The sequence below is a fragment of the Struthio camelus genome, chromosome 18 (genome assembly GCF_040807025.1).
Source record: "Struthio camelus isolate bStrCam1 chromosome 18, bStrCam1.hap1, whole genome shotgun sequence".
Taxonomy (NCBI): domain Eukaryota; kingdom Metazoa; phylum Chordata; class Aves; order Struthioniformes; family Struthionidae; genus Struthio; species Struthio camelus.
Window position 1 is genome coordinate 19,077,673 of NC_090959.1, and position 8,696 is coordinate 19,086,368.

The window sequence follows — 8,696 nt, forward strand, 5'->3', positions numbered from 1 at the left end:
GCCGGACACAATGCTTTCTGAGCCCCCTTTGGCACAAGGAGGCCCCGGCCGCGGGCGGGCGGCCGGCGGGGTGAGGATGCTCCGTCGCAGCCGCGGCCCCCGCGCAGTCGGGGCGCCCAGGGAGACGCGGGAGCCGTGGGATTTCTCACTTTTCTGTGAAAGACGGCTGGCAAATTCCACGAGTCAGTGAAGAGGAAGGTTTGCTCGGACGGGCCTCGCAGGGGCCCGGGGCGGGCTCGGGGCTTGGGCACCGCAGCCCGCTGGCGGGGCGTTTGCTCCCAAAGGGCCTTTGCCCTGGGGGCTGGCGGAAAGAGGGGCCGCGGCCTCGCCGGGAGCCTCCCAGCGGCCGAAGGATTCGGGTTTCCTGGATGAACGCAGCCCCTCCGAGCCGGCGGGGGGTCCTGGTGCCGGCTGGGCCCAGGGCTGCAGCCGAGGGCTGGGGAGCTTTGGGGTCTCGCAGCACCACGCGGGGCCCCCAGCGCTTGCCCGCCGGCCGGGGACGAGCGCTCCGCGGGAAGCGCAGGGCAGGCGGCGGGCGCCGGCGCGAGGCCCGTGGGCACTACCGCGGCCTCGGCTCCCAGGGACCGAGGGCTCCGCCGGGACCCGGCCAGCGCGGAGCCCCCGACGCGGCCGCGGCCCGCTGCATCGCGCGACGGGGCGGCCGCCGCTCCAGCCGCCCGTCAGGCGGCGAGGGCACCGCGGCGCTTCGCGCTGGCCAAAACCAGCGAGGTTTCGGCCGCAACCCGTGCGGCGAGGGGCAGCGGCTTGGGAGCAGCGAACGTCAGCGGCTGCCAGCAAAGCGCTTGGAGATCTCGGGATGAAAAGCTGCGTGTAAAAGCAGAGGATTATGCACGGGAAGAGCTGGCCCAGCGATAAGTGCACTAAGCCTAGAAAGTAAATATAAATGCAAAGCACTATTTTCAGATTAGCATTTCACATAGAGCGCTGGCCTTTTATTCTGATCCAAGGAAAATCTCAGCAAAACGAATGCAGAGAGGGACCAAAGGAGGAACAAGGTGCAGACTTAAACCTGCAAAGGGAGCAAAGGAGGAGGGAGGCCGCCTGGACCAGCCCCCGCTGCCGCCTTCCTGCAAACCCCTCGCAGGAGGCTTTGCAACCATCACCGCGGGCACCGGATTAACCGCGGCGTGTCGGCAACCCGTCGCGCTCGTGCCGCAGCGGCGCGCCGGCAGCCCTTGCGGCTCGGCCGCGGCGGAGGCCCTTGGCGGGTGCCGGCGGCGGCAGGAGGAAGCGCAGCCGAAGGAAGAGCGAGAGGCAAAAACACCCAACGTCCCAGCGTGCCAGAAGCGGCGCTGAAGGCCGGCTGGGTTTTGTCCCAAGCCTGGAACGAGGCTCCAGATAGGGCTGAAGATAAGAGCTTCCCGCACCGAAAAACAAACCGTCCTGCTTTCTCCCCACAAACACGTTGCGAGCCGCCCTGCTGATGTTGAACGCACACCAAAAAAAACACGCGTATTGCAAAACCGGTCTGCTGCTGAGGACAAGTTTTCCCACGTTGGCCGCAGCTGGAGGCAGGGGAGAGCGGGGCCCGGCTGCCGGCTCGGCCCGAGCGCGGGGCGCTGCCACCCGGCCGGTGAGAACGGCGTGGGAATCGGTCACCGGCCAGCCCGGGCTCGGCAGCGCGGCGCTCCCTCCCTCCCGCGCCCGGGCAGCCCTCGAGCCCGGCCCGGCGCTGGAAGGGGCACGTTCCTCACCTCCCTCCTTCCCTCGCTATCTACCTTCGGGAGCAGACGGCCTCCCCGCGAGCAGCTCACCGGACGCGGCCGCCAACAGCCCGGCTCGGCCCGCCCGGCCCCAGCGCGAGACGCGTCGCTGCGCGAGCGCGGTCTGGTCGGGCTCAGGGCAACCACCCAACGACGAGCTCAGCCTCGGCCGCCGAGCCCGGCCGGGCCCGGGCGTCCCGCGCCGTTTGTTTTGGCGGCGGCTCGACGCGGAGGAGCTCGGGCGCCGGCGGTTTGTACGGCCGCGGGGGCGTTTCCGCGCTCTCGGCTGGCCGGGCCCCTCCGCACCTCCATCCCCGCGGCCGAGCGCCGGCAGCCCAGCGCCGTGCCGGCCCCGCTGCAGGGCGGACAGCGGCCAAGGGCCGTGCAGGCATCGTGCAGCTCCGTTTCCTTCCGTGGCAGCAGGTTCCCGCGCTGCTAAGGCAGGCGAGGGTTGTTCAGGAGACCCCTGGGGACGGGCCACGCGATCCTCCTGCCCTCCCTTCTCCCCTCACCTTGCAAGGTTCAACCACCACATCCCTCCCTCCTGCTTTTGCCAAACACGCCTGGAGGAGGGTGCTGGGCGCCCGCCGGCAGCGCGGGGGACGGCTCCTCGGCCGCCCGGGGCGGAAGAGCTGCCCGAGCGGCTCGAGGGGGACAAGGCCGAGCAGGGCCACCCCGCCGCTCGGGGGGACGGGGACGGGGACTCCTCCCCTCCTTCGGCAGCCAGGGGAGCGAGCGGCAGCGGCGAGCTCTGTCCCGGACGGGCGGCATCGAGCCCCGGCGACCGCGACAAGGGAGCCACGGAGCCAGGAAGGAGTTAACGCGCGGCCGGCGCGGCTCTCCGTCGGAGGAGCCTTCCTCAGCGCGGGAGATGATGCACGGCCTCGCTTTTCGGGGCATTTGTTACACACAGCTCTGCTGAGCCAGGCTTCAAGCTGCTCAATGCCTGGTTTAAAAATAACTGGCAGCTCCTCTGGTTCGAAGCTGGGCCCCGATAAAATAAACATTAGCACAGCTATTTCTGAAGGTCACTCGCATCCATCTGAAGCGGCGCAAAGCAAGGCTGCTTCGACGAGAAACGAAGCTCGTACGAGAGGCGCCGGCTGCTGAATTTACGAGGTTTGGCGCTGGTGTTCGGCTCTCTTTAGGACTGCTTTCTCCCACGACATCCTCAACAACCACCATCCCCGTTCCACAGCGTGTGCCGGGCCTGAGAAACGACCCGAGCTTCCTCGGCCGCCGCCGGACGTTGGCCGCCGCCCAGGCCTCCGCAGCCCCTCGAGCGCGGCGGGAGGCCGCGCGGTGCCTCCGGCCGGGCAGAGCGCGCCCGGCGGGCTGCGCGAGTCTCTAGCTCACCCAACGGTGGACTGCTGCACCCCCGAGACTCCTCGGCACACTCGTCACGCGAGCAACCCGTTATAAGTTAAATATTTACAGCTGCCATTGCAAAGAATTTCTAATAATTCAGCATTCGCCCAAGTGCCAAAGCAACACAAGACTATTCACACACAGAGGAGAGATTATTAATGTATCTCGGCTCGCTGGAGATGTCGACTTGCCGACTTGCCTTGAGGACTTTTAATTTACCTTCATTGATGGACTGAGACTAGAAAAAGATTACCCAAAAATAGAGAGCGTGCATGAACGTTTCTGTAGGACTTGCAAATCTCAGCACCTTTCAGAAGCGTTCCCTCCTTCTCATCAAGCATGGAAAGTATTTCACGCTCGCCCAGCGAGCCGGATGGATACCTGAGGCACAGGCAAGTAGCCAGGGACAAACCAGAACGCGGAAGAGACCGCAGAGCTGCAGCCGCCCTCCCACAGGAAACGTCCCCGCGAACGCGGGAGCTGCTGCAAACGTCACGGCCCAGCGCTTCCTTCGGCGCGGCCGCTCAAGGAGGTGACGACTGCAGCGGGGTCTCTGCGCCTAACTAAAGCGAAGCCGATACCCAGCCCCCTGGGAAGGGGAGAGCCAGCGAAGCCAGCCCCGCGGCTTTGGGCCCGGCTTTGCCCGTGCCGGGCAGGGCAGGCGACCCACGCACCACCCCGCGCCCAGCGCCCCTCCTGCCGCGGCTGGATTTACGCAGGGAAACCAGTAAGGAGATTCTCCGAAAGCCACTCGGGCTTTTACAGCACGCGTGTTTGCCTTCGGTCACTTCTCTGTTCCACGACAGGAGACACAGGCCCCTAAATCTGCTCACAATTTGTTATTAATTCCCACACTGATTCATTTCACCAGCAGCACTAAGCTCGAATATAACGAGTTGACCAGGCTGTAATGCCACATTAAATCCACGGTGCAGGAAAACGCTGAGAAAGAGACAGGTCTTTTCAGCCGTTTTCAAAGGTTCGGGCTCCAGATGCGACTGCCCAGCGCCTGCCTGTCGGGCGGCCGTACGTTCAGCCGGTATCCACGTGCACCAGGCACCCACGGAGCAAACACCTCCCTCAACCGCAGCATACGTTCCTGCACGGCCAACAGCCCACAACCCCGGAGGCAGGCACGAGAACAGTGTCTGCTGACAGGCCTAGCGCTGGCTTTTCTGGGACACGAAAAACCACGCTCAACCCGGGGGACCCGAGAGCACAGACCTGGCCCAGCGCCCTCCGTCGCCGGGTAGCGTCAGACGAGCTGTGCCTACGCGCAGGACGCTTCTCGTGAAACCTGTCGTGAGGTTTTGGGGTCAGCCCAGCGCACAGCCAAACGAACACCCACACACAGTCGGACACCCGAGAGGTTGCTGCAGAACAGAGCTGTCGTCTCCGGGCAGCTCCGCAACAGGAGGGACCCGGCCGGAGAGGAGGGCCCCGGGGTAGCGCGCCGCCGGCCGCGGGGCCGCGGTGGGGGACCCTGGCCGTCTCCCGAGGTGGCTTCGCTTTGGCGCACCGCCTCGGGGTAGGGACGGAGGAAGGCGTCAGCGCAACGCTCGCTGGCCAGCCGAGCGGCCGACGCACGCCTGCCCCAGGAGCGGCAGCCTCGGACGCATGGCCGGGGGAGCTGGGCGAGTACTCGGAAGGACTTGCAGGAGCGCCGGAGGCAGCAGCTCCACCGAACGCAGGCGAGCGCTTCTGCGGCCGTTCCGGGCGGACTCTCTTGCCCAGTCTCTTCATGCTCCTGTCCTCCCGCCACTTGCCCATCCTCAGTAGCACGTTGGAAAACACCAGCTGCTGCCATCTCCTAAAACCGTGCAGCTCCACTCCTCCAAGGCAAACCAGGGACTAGACAGAGGGAGGAAGAAAGACTGGGAGGAAGAAAGCGGTGCTAGGAACAGCCTCTGCAGCTAGCAACTAGCCCCTACAAACTTACTGGGAATTCAGTGTAGATGTTCCTGTAATCGATGCTTTTGGAGATCAGCTGGGCTGAAACAGTAAAAGCACAGCATGATCACTGCACTTTCCAAAAAGGCGGACAGAAGAACCTGCCACTTCCTCCACATCCCTGCCAATTCCTGCATCCTGCTTTCCTCAACCAACTGGTGAAGGATGCTAGAAAAATAAGAGGAAGCCCTGGAGCAGGTCTGTCCAGCACAGCGCAGCTGTGCAGAGGTAGCGCAGCTGATCTGAGCCCGCAGAGGTGGGCTGGGGATGCCCCAGGAATACCTGCCGGTGTCCGCCAGCCACAGCCAACGCATCCAGAAAGCTCTCCTTCCGCTCAACTGCGGTCCGGCCTCCAAACTGTGCGGTCTGCAGGGGCCAAAGCTCCTGCCAGAAATCAGATAACCACATAAGACAAACAACTGTATCACTGGAACTTGTTTTCTCTCTAATCTCACAAAGCTTCCCTGCTGTTTTTCCCCTGGCTGGCTGCTCAGAGATGAGAAATAGCCTTAACTGCTTGCCACTGCAGGTGCCATGCTTGGCCACGGTTATTTGTAATTCTTTATTGCCAGGTTCCTCCATAAAGCCCAGAACAACACAAACAAGTGGAAGTCAAGCACAGATTTTATTTTTCCCCACGGCTGCTGCTATTAATACGGCTAATCAAAAGGAAACGGGAGACCTATCTGAAGCTATTCAATCACCCAAGACAAATACTCAGATCCCCTAGCCCAGATCATTAGAGAAACTGGGAAATGGTACTTAAACAGTATTAGGTGAAGGAAAACAGTGAAGGAAACATTTTATAGTTAACTCCGTGTGAAAGAACACCCAAGGCAGATGGCAAGGGGAATGCAACCGGGTGTCCCATATCGATACACACTTTACCCCTAATTCCCTGGATAGCAAACAAAATACCTCAAAAACCATATTTGATTACTGTAGTAGACTAGATAATTGTCATCTGCTGTGACAATTATAGTGGCAGATGTCCCATCATCTCACTGGAACAACTGCTTCACTGAGTCATATGACAGAAGCTGTGCAGTTTAGTGACAAGAAAAAGGGAATGCCAATCATGAGATTTAGGTCATTTTCCCAGTGCCGCCGTTGCTTCCTGGGTGAACTCAGCCTCTGCGCCCCACCTCTGCGTCCGTCACAGTACCGCGCTGCAGGGCATTTTACAGCCAGGAGCACAGATCCCCTTCATAAAACCCCAGAGACTCTCACATGAAAAGCATCCTGTATTTTGTACTGGCACAACTGCAGTTTCATCTGTTCCAGCATATGCTGAGAAGAGGCTTGGTACGGTATTAGCCCGTTTAAAATTGGTTTTAAATGCCGTTGTGTGAAGTCCCTGCTGAAAAGACAGATAAAGAGACAATTTTCTGCCTACAGTTGCCTTCCAGGAGGCATGTTTGACATGATCCCTGCAAGTGAAAAAAGAAAGGAGAAGGCAAAGAATGCAGCAGCTCTCTAGAAGATAGGAAAGCATTTTGCATTGTTATTTGCACCTTCTTCCTTTCAATCCTCTTCCCACAAGACCTTGCTTATCACAAAATAATCCCTGAAAGAAGCTTATTTGCTTCCTGGACTTTCTAGAGAAGCTCTGAGCTGGACACCTCACCAAGATTTCCTATTGACTTGGCTCACTGACTGGCATGGAGGCCCTCCCCTGCACGTCTTGCATACGCTCCATTAGCGGCGCACACAAAACCACAAAATTCAAGTCTGCAGATATGCAGAACCTCCAACTCTTTTGTGATTCGTCCTTTCACAATCAGATGCCACTCGAGAGAACCAGCCTCCTCCACATCCCCATCATCCTTCAGGCTAACCACCTTCTGCACTGTAAAACCACCTCTGATATTTCCAGGATCATAAAGCTTCGAATCTGAGACTCTCCTTTACTTGCCATAGTTTAACAAGAACATTCTGTTCCTTCTCCCCTGTAAACAGTTGATCCAAACTCCACTTCCGTTTTACTTGGCTATTCAGACAAGAATTTCTTTCCTAAGATGGTACAAAAATAATAATTGCTGTGCTACTGCAAATTCCTTTATCTTTGTATTATAGTGATATATACAAAGATATATAAAGAATATAAACAGAATATAAATCTTTAAGAATATAAATCTTTTTCATTGCTTGTTTATCCAACTTCTCCAAAATATGACTAGCCACTCCAGATTTATGTTAGGAAATTTGGTGGACCCTAAACTCGCAAACCATAGCAAATTTCAAATACGAAAACGGCAGTTGATGACTGTGGCGCTACCCTAAAAATAAGTGAAGTTACTGGCAAACGCCTGTTTCAATTTCTTCCCACTATTAATAGACTGTCATAGCAATGATGCCAGCGCTTCATTAAAATGTTTTACAAGGTCATTTATTTTCAGATGACGTGAGGTGAATTGTATACTTTTTCTATCTGATCTTAAAGATAAGCACACACGAAGCTCATAACTGACCAGGGAACAAACATATCCTTCAACGCCCAGCCCAAGCAAATAACTGAAATAAGCCCACAGCGATCTTACGTCTCTTTATGCCACCCTGGGGAGGTACCTCCGGGCACCAGGCAGCACAGTCGCTCGCGACTCCCGCACGAGCGCGCCAGGGCTCTGAACGCCCTTGCGCCAGAGAGCTCCTGCGACCGGCGCACGTGCACGGGTGAATTACTGACAGTGGGACAACAGCTCTTTGACCATCTTTCTTTTGAAGCCATTTCTACAACTCAGGGCAAGCTCTGACATATAAAACGCGTTGTCCGAGGTATAAAACCTGTTGATTCACACCAACCTAGTAAAGAATTTAGGATATTTTCTTTGCTTTAAGTTTCCAAAAATCTATCTTCATGATTCTTGCTCTGCAGACATTTGGCATCAGTACCCGCCTTCCTTGTGACATCACAGCATTCATTTTATCAGCATAAATTGTTGTTTTATCCCAGTCTGCTGTATTTATCCTTTATGACAAGATTAATTTTAACCTTTCAATACACAGGGCCCAAAACTTGCAGTTATCTCTAAGCTGTGCTTTGTCTTTTTTATACAATCCACAAATTACAACTTTCATTTCCTCTGACAATTACTTGATTTTCCTCACCTCTGTATTTTACTTTTACCATCCTTCCTCCATCCCCTGAAAGCTAAAAACGTTGCTTCAACTTTACTGGAGACAAGTCCACATCTCAGGCTCTTCCTTGCATTCTTTCCCCAGTCAGTTTTTACAGAAGACTGTTACATGATGGGCTAGCTATGCCAGTCTTGCTTTATCATAAACATAACCCATGATCTTACAGACTTAAATATGTTAGTCAACTAGAACCAAGTTCTCTTCTCACCTTCTACAGCTGTGTACACTGCCATTGATTTGCTATACTACAATACCTGGTGAGTATGTAGAGTAAAGGGAATACATACTATTGCACTAATTGTAGTTAGTTGTACAGAGAGCAGCAAAAGAGTGAAATATTTCTGGAGGAATTTGTTTCAACTCCGCAATAAAAAGATTCTCAAAGGCAAGAGAGGACCTCTGGTACCTAGCCACATTTTGTGTCTTTGAAAAATTCACTCTAGCTCCTGCGCACACTGTACAAAGGTGGCTTTTCACTGGAAAGAATCACATCAGACTCCCTCCCATTCACAGAAA